The following is an 18,295-nucleotide window of genomic DNA, read 5'->3' as shown; positions in this document are numbered from 1 at the left end:
ATGGATGCCCTTTCTTAACCTGCTGTAAGGTTGTGATATAACCAGTATTGTCTCCCACTGCTCAGATTTCTTCCAGGGAAAGCCCGTTCCTAGAGTAAACTTTGTTGTCTTAAATAGCTCGGGGCACATTACTTCGTTGATTATCAGGGCCTTCGAGAGAACGACACTAATGGACGGCCCAGTTTACCCCGGTCTCCTCTCCGGTCCCCCGCTTCCGCCCACTTCGTTATTACGGGGAACCAAAGAATGGTTTGGAAACCTCAGGTCCTGGGTTCAACATGTCGCCGTCCTTCTCCTTGCCGGAGCCTCAAAGATGGCGACAACCATAAGGGGCAGACATGTTTACCTCACGTGATCCAAGCCCAGGCCTGAGACTACCCGAAAAGGAGGCAGGGTTGAGGCAGGGCTCCTCCCTCACACCCTTGACGTAGAACTCCTCGTGACAGGCACTTCCGCTCGGGGCGGTGGCGGTGACGGAAGTGGGAGCGGAGCCGGAGTCTTGGCCATAAAGCCCAAGGCGGCGGCCGCTTTGGTGTTGGAGCTCTAGAGAGCGGCGAAGAGACCGCTGGTATCGGAGCTTGGGTTTCTGTCCCTGTCTTCGCTTGCGTCTCCTTCTTCTCAGGAGTCCTCGTGACGCGCCCGTCCCGGTCCCCCAGCGGAGCGACAGAGGTAAGCAGCGGGCCCAGCCCGACCGGCTGCCTGGCCCCATCCCCCTCTTAAGCTCCTTGGTCGCCAAGGCCTCGCGTCATCCCCTTCTTGGTCAGGCTCTGGGTCCAGAAGAGGCCTGGCAGGGAAAGGCCGCGTCGCTCAGGGCCCAGTAGCAGGCCCGGCCTGGGAGAGACTTGGGGCCGGTGGTCACGGATGCCTTATCTGTTGGTGTTGTCAAGACCGGAGATCCGGGAAGGTTTCGTGGCTTGGGTGGCCCCAGAGCACTGGGAGCCCTGTGCTCGGTGCGGGACGCGCTAGCCGGTTGCTTTCTTAGCTGCAGCGAGCCGGAGGGTGTTGGAGCAGATCCTCAGAGGCTGTGTCGGGGGGACGCAAACCAGGCGCCACCATTCGCGCGGGCATTGGTGAAATCTCCCAGGTATGAGCCACGTCCCCATGTGTTTATTTGAACAGCCTGACCCTTTTAAGTGCGTGAAGTTTCCTGATAGCAACTGAATCAGAGCGGTGAGTCAGGTCACATGTAGGGGGCTGGCCTCAAATACTCGTATACATGTGACACGCCTCTGGCTCTGGGAGGCAAGGAGCTTTTTATCGTAAACATGTTATGGTAAATCCCTGAAGGAAGTTTTCCAACTTACTGGGGGAGAGACTATGGTTGGCTTCAGAACTGTGTTTGAATACTACACGCGTCGGGGGCTTTTTACTGCATAATGGTTCCTAAAATTGGGAAAATTGAGAATAATAATGCTCTTAAAGTATGCTGGGCAACGTTGCAAGACCTTTGCACAGGTTATATTTAATTCTCAGAACAACAGTTATGAAGTACTATTATTGTGCCCATTTGTAGATAGGGAAATCAGAAAACAGTTTAACTCATTTGTCTAAGGTCACACAGCTAATAAGTTGTGGAGCAGAGAGATTCAAACGCAGGCAGTCAGAGTCCAAAGCACTATATTCAGTCTGTGGATTGTAATGCTTTCAGATGCCCCTAAAGCTTGTGATTTATCTTTTGGCACCTGGAATCTGCCTCTCCCCCTCTCTCTGCTAATCTTTTTTCCTAGTAATGTCTTTTGAAAGCCTCCATTAGTAACATTAGTTCTATCTTAAAGCTATAAGATAATTCCATTTTTGGCTGTGACTTTTAACACATCTTTTTGTAGTGCAATGCCAGTAAATTAAAAGCTCTGGAATCCTAGCAAAGTACTTAATTGAGGTTTGAAAAATTAGGTTATCTAACTCTTTTGTCAAATGAGGTAGGCCTGCAATCCTGCCATGTCATCCTTTCCTAAAATCTTAGTATATAATGCCCAGTTCTTGGTTCTTCCTGTTGAAAATACTATATTCTCTCTTTGGTTTCCAAAAGAATAGGCTTTTGTCTCTAGTGACTTAAGCAGCATATTAGCCTTATGACTTCTCATCCATGGAATAATAGCCTTCTATTAGTGTTTCTCTCTTCAGACTTGAGAGAGATTGTTCAGATTTGAGTCTAAGAACTGGAAAGTAAGATGTAAGTACTTCTGAAGATACTGTCCAAGCTCAAGCTTAGTACAACCCTGTGGTATTCTAATGTTTTTTTTTTTTTTTAAACTTTGCTACCCAGCCTAATGTATTTATGAGCGGGGACCCCAAAAAACCAAAATTTACTTATAAAAAATTATGTATTCTTACAAGCTTAAACTTCAGTCACCTTCAAAGTACTCTCCATTTGATGCAATACACCTATCGAGACGGTTTTTCCACTGCTCAAAACAGTTTTTGAATGCGTCAATTTTGATGCCTTTTAGTGCTTCTGCCTTTTTTTTTTTGGTAAAGTTTTTCACTTATTACACATTGGCAAAACATAATTGCTCAGGGGGAGATCTGGTGAATAAGGAGGGTGGGGCATGAGAGTCATGCACTTTTTTGTTCAAAAGCTGCTGAGTACTCCGTGTGGTGTGTGCAGGTGTGTTTGTAAATCACCCATATGAAATGGGCAAACAAGCTGAAAGAGTCTTAAAAAAATTCATTGAAGCTGAATGTAGCCTCTCACATCAGCGTCTGCTGGTACACTGATACAGATGGGTTTTTAGGACACTACCTAGCAGGGGAAGCCTGTATACTACAAGGGGAGTGCCCTACAGAAGATAATTCTGGTTTTTTGGTCCAAGGCCCCTTGTAAGTGAGTAGTATGTATGGTAACATTAAGTAATATATAAGTATAGAGGAGAATAATGATAAGCACCTTTTCATTTATTCATTAAATGTTTTCCAGTATCTGCCTTGTATCAGGCAATGTTGGATATTGACTCAGGGAGCCAGGCATTCTGTTGTGGCATTGCTTAGCGGTGGAACTTGAGTCTTTTGGAAAGAGGAGTTGTTTCTCATCTCTGCAAGTGAATTCATAATAATCCAGTCTGGTGTTCTGGCTAACTTGAAGGCTTTGTTAATTTTAACAACATTTGTATGGTTTGCTCTTGAAGAGATCATGCAAGAGAATATTAGAGTTTCTAATTTTTCATGTCTTTTGAAGAGTAACCTTCAACAATAAACTTGTTTCTCCTTTTGCTCTGGTGGCATTTTCTTGTTGACACAGGAGGTATTTTAGTTTATGTGCTACCATTAAGCACTGCAAATACTAGCTGTTGAAGTCCTCTTTGAACAAAGGCACATTTGGCATGCTGGATTTTCTTCTTCAGATGAAGAAGAAACTTTTTAAAGTAGTGCCTGCCATTCATAGTATCCATGTCATCCTAGATAAAACCTATGTCAACCAACTCCCACAACTGTTCTGGTTCCCTCTTCTTTAAAAGGGGATCTGAATTTGCATTTATGGTAGAACTACATGAGTAAACAAACAGAAGGGTGGAATGTAGAAGGCACTCAGAAAATAGTTCTTTTCAGTATATTCCTCCAGGTAATTGTTAGCAGCCACTTGGAACAGTATTTTTATTTTATTTTCGCCCCCAAATGTTATAATCAAAGAGCATTGCTTTATAGTAAAGTGTATCTTTGAATTCAGTTCCTGATCTCACAGCCAAGTAAAGCAAAAAGATTTTGGTTATTTGATTAGTTTTGAATAAATCTCCAAAGAGCTCTGCACTAGTAACATTTTTGCCCTTATGTCTGACATTAGCATTTTTGTGAAAAGATGTAGCAAACCCAGACCCCAGCTCACACATGTATGACAGTCATCTTATGTACTGTTTCTCTCTGAGCTTTGACATATTTACTATTATTTCTGTGATAAATTGTCTAACACTCTATCTATATAATTCAGCATCAACCAGATATTGGACTGAGTTACAGGCAAGGCCTTCCAGATAAGTAAGGAGAGGAGTCCTAGTAAGACTAAAGAGTGGTTCCCCTTGGTACTGATGTCATTTTCTGAAGGAGACTGAAGCTCTTGAGATTAACTGCCTCCTTCCGTTTTGCAGCTACTGACTTTCTACTGACTCTTTATCTTCCATGGAACATTGCCATTGTATTCTCAGGCATTTATCATGTGTGTAATCACTTATCTATTAATGCCATCTAATAGATCTGTTAGACTAGATAGACAGATGGCTATGCTGTCTGCAGTTTGCTGCAGCAACATTCTGCAATGTATCTACATCTTGCAGTAATTTAACATCACATCTTCCATTTTCTGTGTTTTCCTTCCCACATACGCGTTAAATACAGAAAAAGAGTTTGCATCTATGTTTTAAAACTTGATGGTGATTGTGGTAAAAGTGATGTGGTGGGTGAAATCAGAACAGGCTCTTTAGCAGTTTTTCTGACTAGTTTCAATTTTAATACTCGAAGCTGTGATTTCAAAATCAAATTTAAGAATAGCTACTTGCAAAATGTCTCTTTAGGGAAGGAAAAGATCTTGGGTGTTGGTTACAATGGTGACATACAGACCTGGTCTTGTTCATTGTTGTGAAGATGCAGTCCTTTGTTTTTAAAGACTTTATTTACTTATTTTTAGGCAGAGAGGAAGGGAGAAAGAGAGGGAGAGAAACATCAATGTGTGGTTGCCTCTCACGCACACCTCTCCTGAGGACCTGGCCCACAACCCAGGCATGTGCCCTGACTGGAAATCGAACTGGTGACCCTTTGGTTTGCAGGCAGGTGCCTCAGTCCACTGAGCCACACCAGCCAGGGCAGTTTTTAATTTCTTGCTCTTCCTCTTCTCCTTCTGGCATCCCTATGATTCAGATGTTGGAACGTTTAAAGTTGTCCCAGAGGTTCCTAAGCCTCTCCTCTTATTTTTGAATTCTTGTTTTTTTCTGTTTGTATAAAATGTTATTTCTTCCTTCTATTCCAAATTGTTGACTTAAGTCCCCGCTTCCTTCTCTTCACTGTCGATTCCCTGTGTATTTTTCTTTTTTCTTAAGGTATTTTTATTGATTATACTATTATAATTTTCCTAATTCTTCCCCCTTTATCTTCCCTCTGCCTTGCCCCCCCAACCCTTCAGCACCCCCCCCTTAGTTCATGTCCATGGGTTTACATATAAGTTCTTTGAGTCCTCTGTTTCCTATACCATTTTTTATCTCTCCCCATTTATTTTATGCCTACTAATTATGCTGCTTCTTCCCTGTACCTTTTATCCCTATTCCTCCCTTCCCCCTCCCCATGAAATCCCTCCATGTGATGTCCATTTCTCTGATTTTGTTCCTGTTCTAGTTGTTTGCTTAGAATTTGTTTCCGTTATTTTTCTTTAAGGTTCATTTGTTGATAATTGTGAGTTTGTTGCCATTTTACTGTTCTTATTTTTGATCTTCTTTTTCTTAGATAAGTCCCTTTAACATTTCATATAATAAGGGCTTGATGATGATGAACTCCTTTAACTTGACCTTATCAGGGAAGTGCTTTATCTGCCCTTCCATTCTAAATGATAGCTTTGCTGGATACAGTAATCTTGGATGTATGTCCTTGCCTTTCATGACTTCAAATACTTCTTTCCAGCTCCTTCTTGCATGCAAGGTTTCTTTTGAGAAGTCAGCTGATAGCCTTATGGGAACTCCTTTGTAGGTAACTCTCTTCTTCATCTTACTTCTTTTAGGATTCTTTCCTTATCTTTAATCTTGGGTAACTTAATGATGATGTGCCTTGGTGTGGGTCCAACTTCTTTTGGACTCTCTGGGCTTTCTGGACTTCCTGGAAGTCTATTTCCTTTGCCATATTGGGGAAGTTTTCTTTTATTATTTGTTCAAATAAGTTTTCAGTTTCTTGCTGTTCTTTCTCCTTCTGGCACCCCTGTAATTCAGATATTGGAACATTTAAATTAAGTTGTCCCAGAGGTTCCTAAGCCTATCTTCATTTTTTTGAATTCTTGTTTCTTCATTCTGTCCCAGTTGGATGTTTCTTCCTTTTGTTCCAAATCATTGCTTTGAGTCCTGGCTTCTTTCCTGTTGCTGTTGGTTCCCTGAACATTCTGCTTTATTTCACTTTGGGTAGCCTTCATTTGTTCTTTCATTTTTTGACCAAGCTCAATCAGTCCTTAATTACCAGTGTTTTGAATTCCACATCAGATAGGTTGGCTGTCTCCTCATCATTTAGCTCTTTCTCTGGAGTTTTGCTATGTTCTTTCATTTGGGCCATATTTCTTTGTCTTGGCACACCTGATAGTAGTAAGGGAGCAGACCTTAGGTATTTACCCGGGCAGGGCAATCCTCTTTGTTGTGTTGTGGTGCTGCCTGTGGGGGAGGGGCCATAGAGGGAACAATACAGCTCCCCTGCTCGTCTCTAGTGCACATTACAATGGACTCTGGCGTGAGACTGGGAGTTTCTCCCACCTCGGCAAGTGCAGTAGTCCATAGTCAACTCTGAATCTCCTTAAGTCAGCCCTGCCCTTGCAGCTCAAGGCCTCACCGCAACCAGCCCTGCCTGCCTGGTCTGCCGCCTCACCTTTTCAGTTTTTCTCAGCCAGTCCACTGCCTTACGGGTCTGGTTGTTCTGTTTGACTGTTTCTTTAATTCCGTGGTTGTTGGAGTTCCATTAAGTTTGATTTTCAGGCACTTCTGGTTGTTTATTGATTTTTACACTGGTTGTTATCCTCCTTTTAGTTGTGTGGGGAAGCGAAGGGTTTCTACCTACGGCTCCATCTTGGCTGGAACTCCCCTATATATTTTTCTTTATTTCCCTTTTTATAGCCTTCACTTCTTTCTTTATTTTGTGGCCACACTCAATCATTTCTCTGAGCATCCTGATCCACCAGTGTTTTCAACCCGGCATCTGATAAGTTGGTTATCTTTTTGTTGCTCAGTTCTTTTTCTGGAGTGTTGATCTGTTCTTTCATTTGGGCTATAGTTCTTTGTCTCCTCAATTTGTAGGCATACCTGTTATGTTGTAAGGGGCGGGGCCTTAGGTATTCGCCAGGGCAGGCAGACCACTTTGCTGAGTTGTGGTGCTGTATGTGGATGAGGGATCGTAGAGGAAATAATGCTTCTTGCTTGGTTCTCGTCCTGCTTTCAGTTGCTTCTCCCACTTCCCCCATTTGACTGGCACCTTTCCAGCTGCTGCCTTGGTGCAGATTCCCCAAGTACATGGGCTTGTATATGTTCTAGGATCCTGTGGACCCCTCAGATGAATTCTTGTGAGAGACTGCCATTTCTTCACTGCAACCCCCACAGGTGTTCACAGACAGAGGTTAGGAGGTTTTATTTTCTTGGTGTTGGAACCCTGTGTTGCGCAGTCTCTCCTAGGCTGGGATTTCTCAGTCCTCAGTGTTACTCCCAGTTTTTATCTGTACTTTAATGTGGGATCATCTGGTCTGCCAGCTACCACATTGCCACGTGTCCTATGCACCAACTGCCCATCTTCGCCCCTCCTACTGATCTGGATGAATGTTTATTCTTTAACTCCTTGGTTGTTGGACTTCCATAGTTCCATTTTCTGGCAGTTCTGGTTGTTTTTTATTTTTCGATTGGTTATCCTCCTTTTGGAGGTGAAATGTATCTATCTACACCTCCATCTTGATTGGAATCTGATCTGTTTTTTAAAAAAATAAAAATTGCATTGCAAATAAATAGCATTATCATTGGTTTTCAGTCTTTCTGTGTGATGTAAAAAGTTTTGTTTCCATTTGACAAAACTCCCACCACTGTTCTGGCTCCTTCTTTAAAAGGGGCAGACCTTTTACTTTGAGTTATTTGAGAATACATAGCAAGACTATTATACATTAACCTTTAAAATAACCCAACAGTAACAACATAGACTTTATGAAAAATAGTGCCTATTATATGAGGCCTCTCCCAATGGTATCCACCATGTCATATGAAAAATACAGACATTTATTGAAGAAGATACAATATACAAGAAATATTGTACATAGGACAATGATGCCTCAGTCCCCTTCGAAGTAGATACCTTGGAACTTCACACAGTTCTCCCAATCATCATCAGCTGCCCCATTGTACTTTCCTGAGTCTCATCAGCAGTCTGAAGTATCTTCCCTTTCAGAGATTATTTTAATTTTGGGAAAAGCCAGAAGTTGCAGGATGCCAAATCTGGTTTTTAGGGATGCTGAGTCACCTAGGTGATTTGATGTTTTGCCAAAAAGCTCTGCTCAAGACATGATGCATGGATAGTGCCTTGTTGTGACAAAGCTGCCAATCTTCAGTTGCCCATAGCTGGGGCTTTCTGAATCATCCGAATAGTTGCCTTGGAGGAATGTTCAAGCTTAACACAAAGTTTGATGGAGATTTGTTGCTCTATTTGCTCATTTTGAATGTGATACACATGCTCACTCAGTGGGCTTCCCACCCCCTCTGACTAGTACAGTGCGGTCATCATTGTTTATGCATGCGCATTCCAATCCACTCTCCTTGGCTGCCAGGTTACATCGATGTCATGTAAACTGTTCTCGTTATATTAATAGTGGACTTTTTCTGGACAGACCTCGTATATGGTATTTAATCGGTCTACCAACAATTCTCTGCACTTACAGATCTGGGCGTCCCTGAAATAATTCTCAGCCATCTGGGCAGCCCACAGGTTAAGAGCCACTCTTAAATTCTCTGACCGGTGCCATTTAGTTGATGGTTGTTAAAGAGCATTAATGTTTTGTAGAAATCTTTCTACACAATATTTGTCTTTAAATGCTTTTTAGTATTTGTGTAATGCTTAAATCTGCATAGGATTTCATTTAATACTCATGGCAACTGTATAGGCTTAAAGGATAGCCATTTCTGTATTTCTGCCTGATATAGGTGAGGCTGAGTACTCAGGTAGCCCAGCTACTAGAATGCTAATCTAAGTCCACCTAGCTCGTGCTCTTCCTGAAGCACCATCCTGCCTTTTTGATTACACATGATTGGAATAAAGGTCTCAGTATTTGCTTATAAAAAATTATCTTTCTGTCCTGGATGGTGTGGCTCAGTGGATTGAGTGTGGGCCTGCGAACCAAAGTGTCACTGGTTCGATTCCCAGTCAGGGCATATGCCTGGGTTGCAGGCCAGGTCCCCAGTGGGGGGGCACTCAAGGGACAGCCACACGTTGATGTTTCTCTTCCTCTCTCCCTCCTTTCCCCTCTCTAAAAATAAGTAAATAAAATCTTAAAAAATAATTAAAAAATTTAAAAATGTATCTTTCTCCCACTACTTTATTTAAATGACATTTCTATTTTGCTGATTATTAAATCTGTCAGTTCTTGGGGGGGGGGGTAGATAGGAAAATATACAAATTTTAAAAAAAGAAAAATTAGATTCACTACCATATGAAGATCAAGATATTAACTGGTTATTTTTTCCTATTAATGTATTTTAATACCTTTACTTAATGAAATAGAATAAAAAATTTGGTGTGAAAATTTAACTGGGGCGGGGCCTGGACACTCGAATCCTTTTATCTAAGCTGGAGATTATCTCCCTGGGATCATGTGACTAGCTGTATCTTTCAAATGTTTAATGGCAGTAGATAAAGAACCTGATGCATCCAGTTCCAAAATAAGGTTTATTTGCCATGGTGACACTGGAGAAGCAGAATGTTGCCTTTATTTTTAAGTAATTTGTTATTTCTATATTTTAGTAAACTTTGAATTTGAAGTAGAACATACATACATGTAAATGCACAAATAAGTGAACATGAAACATTTCCATAAACTCAGAAGCCCCTTCTGCCTCCTTCACTTCATTATCATCCCCTCCTCCCAGGGTAATAAGTCTGCTGATTTTTAACACTATTAATTTTGCCTGGTTGGGACTTTGTAGAAATGGAATCATACACTATGTACTCTTCTGCATCTGTTTTCTGTGACTCACTGTTGTGAGATTTTTTGTTGAGTGTAGGTGTAACTCTATTTTTGTTGCTTAGTAGTATTCCATTATGTAATATACCATAATGCATTTATTAACTGATTGATGGGCATTTGGGTAGTGTGTAATTTATTCTGTTGTGAATAAAGCTTGTATGAGTACACATTTCCTTAGGTTAATACAGAGGCGTGGAAGGCTGAGTTTTAGGCTATGTATCTGTATTATTTTGCTAGGGCTGCAGGAACATATACCGCAGAATGGGTGGCTTAAACAGTGAACATTTATCTTTTCGTAATTCTGGATGGTAGAAGTCCAAAATCGAGGTGTCAGTAGGGTTGGTTTCTTTAGAAGCCTCTCTTGTTGGCTTATGGATGGCCATTTTCTCCCAGTGTTTTCATATGGTCTTTCCTCTGTTCATATCTCTGTTCTAATCTCTTTTAATTACAGTGACATTAATCATATTGTTTAGGGCCCACCCTCATGACCTCATTTGATCTTGATCTCTTTTAAAGTCCCTGTCTCCACATAATACAGTCATATTCTGAGGTATTGGGGGTTAGGACTTCAACATAATGGAATTTGGGGAACACAGTTCAGCTCATAACAGTATCTATTACACTTTGATACTTACTGCCAGTTTTCTAAAGTTGTACCAGTTTACACTCCCACCAGCAGTATATGAGAGTTCCATGTATTCTACATCTTTGCTAACACTATTATTTTCTGTTTCTTTTGTTTTTGCTTCTCTGGTGGGAGCCTGTTTCTTTATGGCTCCATTCAGTACCAGCATAGACAGTCCTTGAGGAGTGGGGAGGTTGTCATTGGAGCAAAATTTGTCATAGTTGGAGAGTAAATGCTTCCAAAAAGCAGAATGGCTTTCCCTGACTGTTGTGTCTCAGTGAATTGGGTGTTTGCAAACCAAAAAGGTTCCTGGTTCAATTCCCAGTCAGGACATGTGCTTGGGTTGCGGGTTCAGTCTCTCTGGTCAGGGCACATACAAGAAGTAACCCATCTGTCTCATCAGTGAGAGAGAGTGTTTCTCTCACTCTCTTTCTCTCTCCCTTCCCCTCTCTTTAAAAAAAAAAAGAAAAAGAAAAAGAAAAAAGCAGAATGGCTTCAGTCTAGTGAGCCATTAGCCCCTCATAGTTGTTCTTGTGGATTAGTTTTTGTCTTTGTAATCTGGATCTGTTTCTAGTGGTATAATTGGCACCAAAATATCATCTGTGGGGTATAAACCTAGTCACAGTAGACAGTGCTTTCATTCAAATTCTTTTAGTCTGACACTTGAGTATGTATTCCCTAACATACACGATAGAAGTAATTCTCTTTTGAATGTTCTCACTGATAATTTAGATATTAGTTGGTGTTTTTTGGTTGGAATATTATTACATGACTTTGTCTCTCCCCCATTTTAAATTCCTTGAGGGCAAGGGTAAATCATTATTCTAGGATGGATCTTGAAATACTACTCAGTCAACTTAAAAGATGTTCTTCGGTTCTAACTTTGCACAGTAAGTTACTATTTGTAGCACATCAGTTATGGTTCTAAGCCACTGGTTAGTATGTATAGCTTTCCTGAATGATAAACTGTGTTCTGTGTTCATTTGACAGATTTTTATTGTGTGCTATACAAAAACACTGCTGGCAACTATGGGGAGTATAAAATGAAAAGCACCGGAGGTTTAGGAATAATTGTGAAAACAGACCAGATGATAGTCATAAATATAGCTTAAAGAAAATGCTGGAGGTAATGTAGTTAGAGGTGCCTGGATTAAATGAGTGCTGAGTGGGTTTTTGGATGAATTGATTTGAAAGGGAGACTTGGGAAAGCCATTACAGTTGGAGTGAAGATATAAGCAAATGAAGGAGGTAGGGAAATAGTAAGGCAGATGAAGGCAGTATTTCCAATTTGGGAATGACTGTATGTATGGGGACCAAATTGGAGGAGGGAGGGAGAGATAGGCACTTGAATGCCATGTTAAATGGTGGATATTTAAAAATATCAGCCAAAGTGATGTTTTACTGGATGATGCCAGGACAGGACACGTTTTGGTATCCCAAAAAGGATGAGTAATGGCTTTGATGTTTCTTACAATTTATCTAAAAAAACACATTTAGAGATGGTGAGGCTAGGCCTGAAGTACAAATGTTACGCTTAAACCTTCAAAGATGTGCTTCCTCAGCAGTGCCTTTAGCACATGTTAAGAGTGTAGGAGCTGGTTTGGGGGATGGGATGGAGGAGAGAGAAGTTAGTTGGATTTTCCTTTAGCCAGCCAGCCCATTGTGGGCTCCTCTTAGTAGTTTATGGGCAGTGTGTGTTTTATTAGATAAGTGCCTGAGCTGGTCTAGGGTTGATGTCAAAAGCTTTAAGCTGTTGAAAATAGTTCTGTGTAACTATTTTTCTAGGTATCTGCTTTCCAGTCCGTCATATCAGAAAGAAGTGGGAAAAAGGCACCATCATCCTGGCCTCTTATTAAAAGACTCTTAGCTCTTAGTTTGGTACCTGCATTTAGAAAGCTTGAATGCAGTGGGAGCATCATCCTCAATCTATTGATCTAGGCTATGAAGTCCTCTGAACAAAAATTGCTTTTCAAGGAACTTGTTTCTTTATGAAAGTTGCCTTAATTTTTTTCCCTCCCCACATGAATGTGATAACGTGAAACAAAGTATATATGTAAACAATCTCTTTACATTTTATAGAGCCCAACTGTTAGCTTATTTAAGTTTCAATTCAAAGTTCAAACTAAGCAGAATTTGAGTTTTCACCATCTTTTTTTCAGATGAGAAAATGGCTTGAAAGGACATGCTCGCTACTGTGGAGTCCTGGAGTAGTGGGACTGGGACTAACATTCAGTATTCTCAGTTGGCAGGTTTCTTTAAACCTAATAGTGGGGAGAAGAATAGGAAGAATAGTATCCTCTATATAAAATGTATTGTTCAGTTTTTTTTTTTAAGAAGGATGCTTTGATTATTGTTTCTTTTGAAATGTAAATTTCCAGGCAGTGAATTTTCAAGCATTATCAGACTGAATAGGCTAGGTTATTCTATGGTAACAAATAATTAACAAATAATCTTAAAATGGCAGGAAACAACATAGGTTTATTTTCTGCTTATGCAGCATGTGTAGTGTGGGTTTCTAGGGGCTGTACATCATTCTTACTCCAGATGAAGGAGCAGGCACAATATGGAATATCGCTGGCTTTCTTGACAAAGTGAAAAAAAACTATCGGAAGGTCTTGCTCCTGCAGTAAATGTCCCAGCCCAAAAATGACGTGTCACTTCTTCTTACAACTCACTAGACAGAATGAGTCACATTGCATAAGAGACCAAGAAATGTGATTCTACCATGGACCTGAAAAGCAGAGTTGGAAATATTTGAGGAAATGGTACTAGTCAGCTGGTAATTTATTTTTATTTTTTACTTACTGATTTTAGAGAGCAGGGGGAGAGAGAGAAACATTGATTTTTGTTGTTCCACTTATTTATGCATTCATTGGTAGATTCTTACATGTTTCCAGACCAGGTATTGAACCCGCAGCTGTGGTGTATTGGGACAGTGCTTTAACCAACTGTGCTACCCAGCCAAGGCTTGGCTGGTAATTTAAATGCTAAGAAAGCTGCCAGGCTGCTCATCATCACTCATAAATCATCATTCTATCCTAAGAAATTGATTTCTTTTGAATGATGTCCGATAACCTCAGTTCGTGCAACTTGAAATATCCTTTGCATGAAGTAAGTGTGAATGAAATTGAGTCTGAGCCCTCCCTTGCTTTCCACAATTTCAGTGTTGGAATCATGTAAGGCTTACTGTCTTTTGTGCTGGCCAGGTGGCTCGGTTGGAGCATTGTTCCATATACTAGAAGATTGCAGGTTCAATCCCCGGTCACGGTACATGCCTGGATTGTGGGTTCAATCCCCATTTGGGGCTTGTATGGGAGGCGGCCAGTCGATGTTTCTCTGTTACATGATGTTTCTCTTTCTCACTTCCTCTCTCTGTAAAATCAATGAACATATTCTCAGGAGAGGGTTAAAAAAAAAAAGCTTAATGTGTTTTTACTGGTTCCTCAACCCCTCTCCTCCAATATCCTTTTTGTAAAGTACTATCATAGTGTTAAAGTACTTCTTAGTCCTATTCGTTCCCTGTGTTAAAAAACAAAAATCAACGGCATTAACTTTAAAGATCTTTTTTGCTCTATTCAAAGTTTCAAGATTCAGGCAGCGTCCCATCTAGCAGATAGAAAGAAGCTCCGAAGAGCTGTACAGAATTATTTTCATAAGAGGAGGGGGCGGGAAAAGGAAGTAAACTACCGAAGAGAAGATTATTTGTGGTAAGATCATTTAGGGGATGGCAGGGGCCTGTCAATCAGATTACCTCACTAGTGCTGAACAGGTAATTCCATATTGACTAGTTTAAGATTTCATTGCTGGGGGAAGCTAAAACTAATTTAGTCAAGTATTTATTTCTCAGTTTGGTGATATGGGGCTTAGCACAAGTGACTCCATTTTGGGCTTACTGTCTCTGTTTTTAAACACCTGTCCACAGAACTTGATGTTTTTTCATACCCTTTTGGTTGTGGCCTCCACAAATTGTCTAACTTGTCTTTCTGGTTTTGCCCTTTTGATGCACATCCCGTATTACCCTGAATTGCTTTACTTACCTTTTCCATACCACACTTTATTCCTTGTTCCCTTTAGCTTCATTTCTTAACTAACACATATATCACCAGCTCCATTTTAAAGCTTTTCTTGGCCACTTAAGCTTATTCTGTTCTCACCTTTCACTGAATACCTGTGAGTGCATTTTATATATGTGTCTTACTTACCCTGGGAGAGGGTCTTCAGGGTAGATCCTAGACTGATTTATCTGTTTTTCCCCAAAAGACTCCCAAGTGGCTCTTGATAGATGCATGTACACATGCATCTGTTGTTCTCTGGCTGGAAAACAGAAATACCTGTAGTAAATTCCTCATATTATTTGAAATCAATGGACTACTGGTCAAGACAGAGAAGTAAGTAAATGCTGTGCATGCCTCTTTTCATGACTGCATCAAAATTGCAACTAAGTTACAGGAAAAACTACCCTAGAGAAGCACCTGAACACTAGGTTAACAACAGAACTCCTATAACTAAAGATATAAAGAAGCCATTTCAAGACAGGTAGAAGGGGTGGAGACACAGAAGGGGTTTCCACACCCATAAGTGGCAGTTATATCTTGGCAGCAGAGATCTCTTCTAAGGAACAAGGGATTCCAGCCCCACACCAGGCTCCCTAGCCTAGTAAGAGGAGTCCCTAGAACATCTGGCTGTTCAAATCAGTGGGGATTACATTGGGGTGAGATGGAGAGCTGTATACTGAAATGTCCTCTTCAAGGGCCTGCACACAGACTCAAAAACAATGGTCCAAAGTTCAAGCAAAGGGCCTGCAGTTTGAAAAGTGCCAGGGACATATGGCAAAGTGAATTTTCTAGCTCCAGGAGAGGGCTGGAGGGGAAGCCCTCTCCTGGACTGAATTCCTGACAGGCACCCTTGTTCCTTTGTTGAGTTCTCCCACTACCCCAGCCTGCATGCCCAGGTGGGTACCAAATCTGAATCTCCACCAACTTGCCTAACACCTGGCTCTGCTTGCCCCATGCTGATTATTCACTGAGACTCCACCCAACTCACCAGTGGCTCCAACCTATTTCAGTAGTGGTTCCTTACAAGTGGCTGACCTTGTACCCTGCTGTGGACTTGCCTAAAATCTCAAATGTCCACAAACCCCAAACAAACAGCAACTGGCCTCCGTATTTTTATTGTGTGCATATGCCTTGTATCTCTTACTAAATGCCCCCAAGCCTGGCATTAGTGACAGCTGATTGTGCCAGAAGCTGCAAACGGCAGATCACTTTGTACCTGGGTCAGGAACAGTCAACAGCTGTTTTGTTGGGGCCTGCAATGGAGCCCTAATCAAGAGGTGGCAGAACCAACACACCTGGGGGCCAGCTTCAGACCACAGCGGACCACCACCCAGTTAGCTCCAAAAATGACACACCCAAAGGGTGGACTCAACAGGCATCAAGAGCCTGGCTAAAATGAGTCTAGCTCAGTGGGGTAAGCCCCAACAAAACAGCTCATCATCTATAGTCTCAGCCACTCCTCACAGCCCATCAGCCTGAGGGTCAATTCCATGCACTGATGTGCAAAAAACAAACAAGGTTATAATAGGAGAGCACACACAGCCCATACTAGGGGCACCCCTGGAGCAGCTGGCTCAGTTGACCAGGGAATCTGGGGCACTGGGCTGTACAGGACACTTACTACATAAGTTCACTATGCCAAGACTGGGTGATGTAGCATATCTACATAGTACATAGAAACAAACACAGGGAGGCAGCCCAAATGAGGAGACAAATATTTCCCAATTTAAAGAACAAGGGAGAGAACCAAGATGGCGGAGTAGGTAGACACACTGGGCCTCCTCGCACAACCAGACTGACAGAAAATTGAACGGCAAGGAAGTCCGACGCCAAGTAGATAAAAAAAATACGTACATCCAGACCGGTAGGAGGAGCGGAGATGGGCACTGGGGTGGAGAGGACTCACGTGGCCATGAAGGGACCAAGACTGGCGGAGTGTGGGATGAACGGGGCAGGCAGTCTGATCACTAGCAGACCCTGCGGCCCCACACTCACGCACAGATAAACCGGGATGAACGGCGGGGAGCGAAGCAGACCACGTAACCCAGGGCTCCAGCGTGGGGAAATAAAGCCTCAGACTTATGATTGAAAACGCCCGTGGGGGTTGGGGCGACAGCAGGAGAGACTCCCAGCCTCACAGGAGAGGTCATTGGAGAGACCCACAGGGGCCTAGAGTGTGCACAAGCCCACCCACTCGGGAACCAGCACCAGAGGGGCCCAATTTGATTGTGGGTAGTGGAGGGAGTGACTGAAATCTGGTGGAGAGTGCAGCGGGCGCCTTTGCTCCCTCTTGGCCCCTCCCCCACGTACAGCATCACAGCAAAGCTACCAGTGTTACCCCGCCCCTGAGAACACCTGAGGCTCCGCCCCTTTAAGTAACAGACGGGCCAAGACAAAAAAAAAAAATGGCCCACATGACAGAACACTTCAAAGCTCCAGAAAAAATACAACTAAGCGAGGAAGAGATAGCCAACCTATCGGATGCACAGTTCAAAACACTGGTTATTAAGACGCTCACAGAATTGGTTGAATTTGTTCGAAAACTAGATGAAAAAATGAAGCCTATGCTAAGAGAAACAAAGGAAAATGTACAGGGAACCAATAGTGATGCGAAGGAAACTGGGGCTCAAATCAATGGTGTGGACCAGAAGGAAGAAAGCAATATCCAACCAGAAAAGAATGAAGCAACAAGAATTTGGAAAAATGAGGAGAGGCTTAGGAACCTCCAGGACATCTTGAAATGTTTCAACATCCGAATTATAGGGGTGCCAGGAGAAGAGGAAGAACAAAAAATTGAAAACTTATTTCAACAAATAATGAAGGAGAACTTCCCCGATCTGGCAAAGGAAATAGACTTCCGGGAAGTCCAGGAAGCTCAGAGAGTCCCAAAGAAGCTGGACCCAAGGAGGAACACATCATAATTACATTACCCAAGATGAATCAGAAGGAGAGAATCTTAGAAGCAGCAAGAGAAAACGACACAGTTACCTACAAAGGGGTTCCCATAAGACTGTCAGCTGATTTCTCAAAAGAGACCTTACAGGCAAGAAGGGACTGGCAAGAAGTATTCCAAGTCATGAAAGGCAAGGGCCTACATCCAAGATTACTGTATCCAGCAAAGCTATCATTTAGAATGGAAGGGCAGATAAAGTGCTTCTCAGATAAGGCCAAGCCATTATTCTATGAAATGTTAAAGGGACTTATCTAAGAAAAAGAAGATAAAAAATATGAGCAGTAAAAATGACAGCAAACTCACAGTTATTAACAACCACACCTAAAACCAAAACAAAAGAAAACTAAGCAAACAACTAGAACAGAAACAGAACCACAGAAATGGAGATCACATGGAGGGTTATCAATAGGGGATTGGGAGGGGGAGAGGGGGGGGAAAGGTACAGAGAATAAATAGCATAAATGATAGGTGGAAAATAGACAGGGGGAGGGTAAAAATAGTGTAGGAAATGTAGAAGCCAAAGAACTTATAAGTATGACCCATGGACATGAACTATAGGTGGGGAATGTGGGAGGGAGGGGGTGGGCAGGATGGAGTTGAGTGAAGGGGGGGGGGAATGGGACAACTGTAATAGCATAATCAATAAATATATCAAAAAAAATAGAAACCACAAAAAAAGAAATAGGATACAGTAACTGTAATGAAGACTATTTTAGATGGAATTAATGGCAGATTAGATGAACCAGAGGATTGAATTGGTTTGGAATACAAGGTAGCAG

General features: G+C 41.9%; 1 protein-coding gene across 2 annotated transcripts in view; it reads left to right on the top strand.

Annotated features, from left to right (window-relative positions):
* The first annotated feature begins 463 nt into the window (after window positions 1-463).
* The window catches only part of RAB7A (RAB7A, member RAS oncogene family), an 86,771-nt gene continuing 68,939 nt past the window's right edge, over window positions 464-18,295 (top strand). Inside the window, exons 1-2 of one of the 2 annotated variants that reach the window (XM_045187891.2) lie at window positions 464-669; window positions 983-1,084. The gene's annotated coding sequence lies outside the window, so the exon portion shown is untranslated. The remainder of the gene's footprint in view (window positions 670-982; window positions 1,085-18,295) is intronic. The other variant, XM_024580387.3, reaches the window with a different exon arrangement.

Source organism: Desmodus rotundus, chromosome 10, assembly GCF_022682495.2.
Source record: "Desmodus rotundus isolate HL8 chromosome 10, HLdesRot8A.1, whole genome shotgun sequence".
In the NCBI taxonomy this organism is placed as follows: Eukaryota; Metazoa; Chordata; class Mammalia; order Chiroptera; family Phyllostomidae; genus Desmodus; species Desmodus rotundus.
The sequence above is the reverse complement of the archived record's forward strand: the minus strand, read 5'-3'. Positions and strand labels throughout refer to the sequence as shown.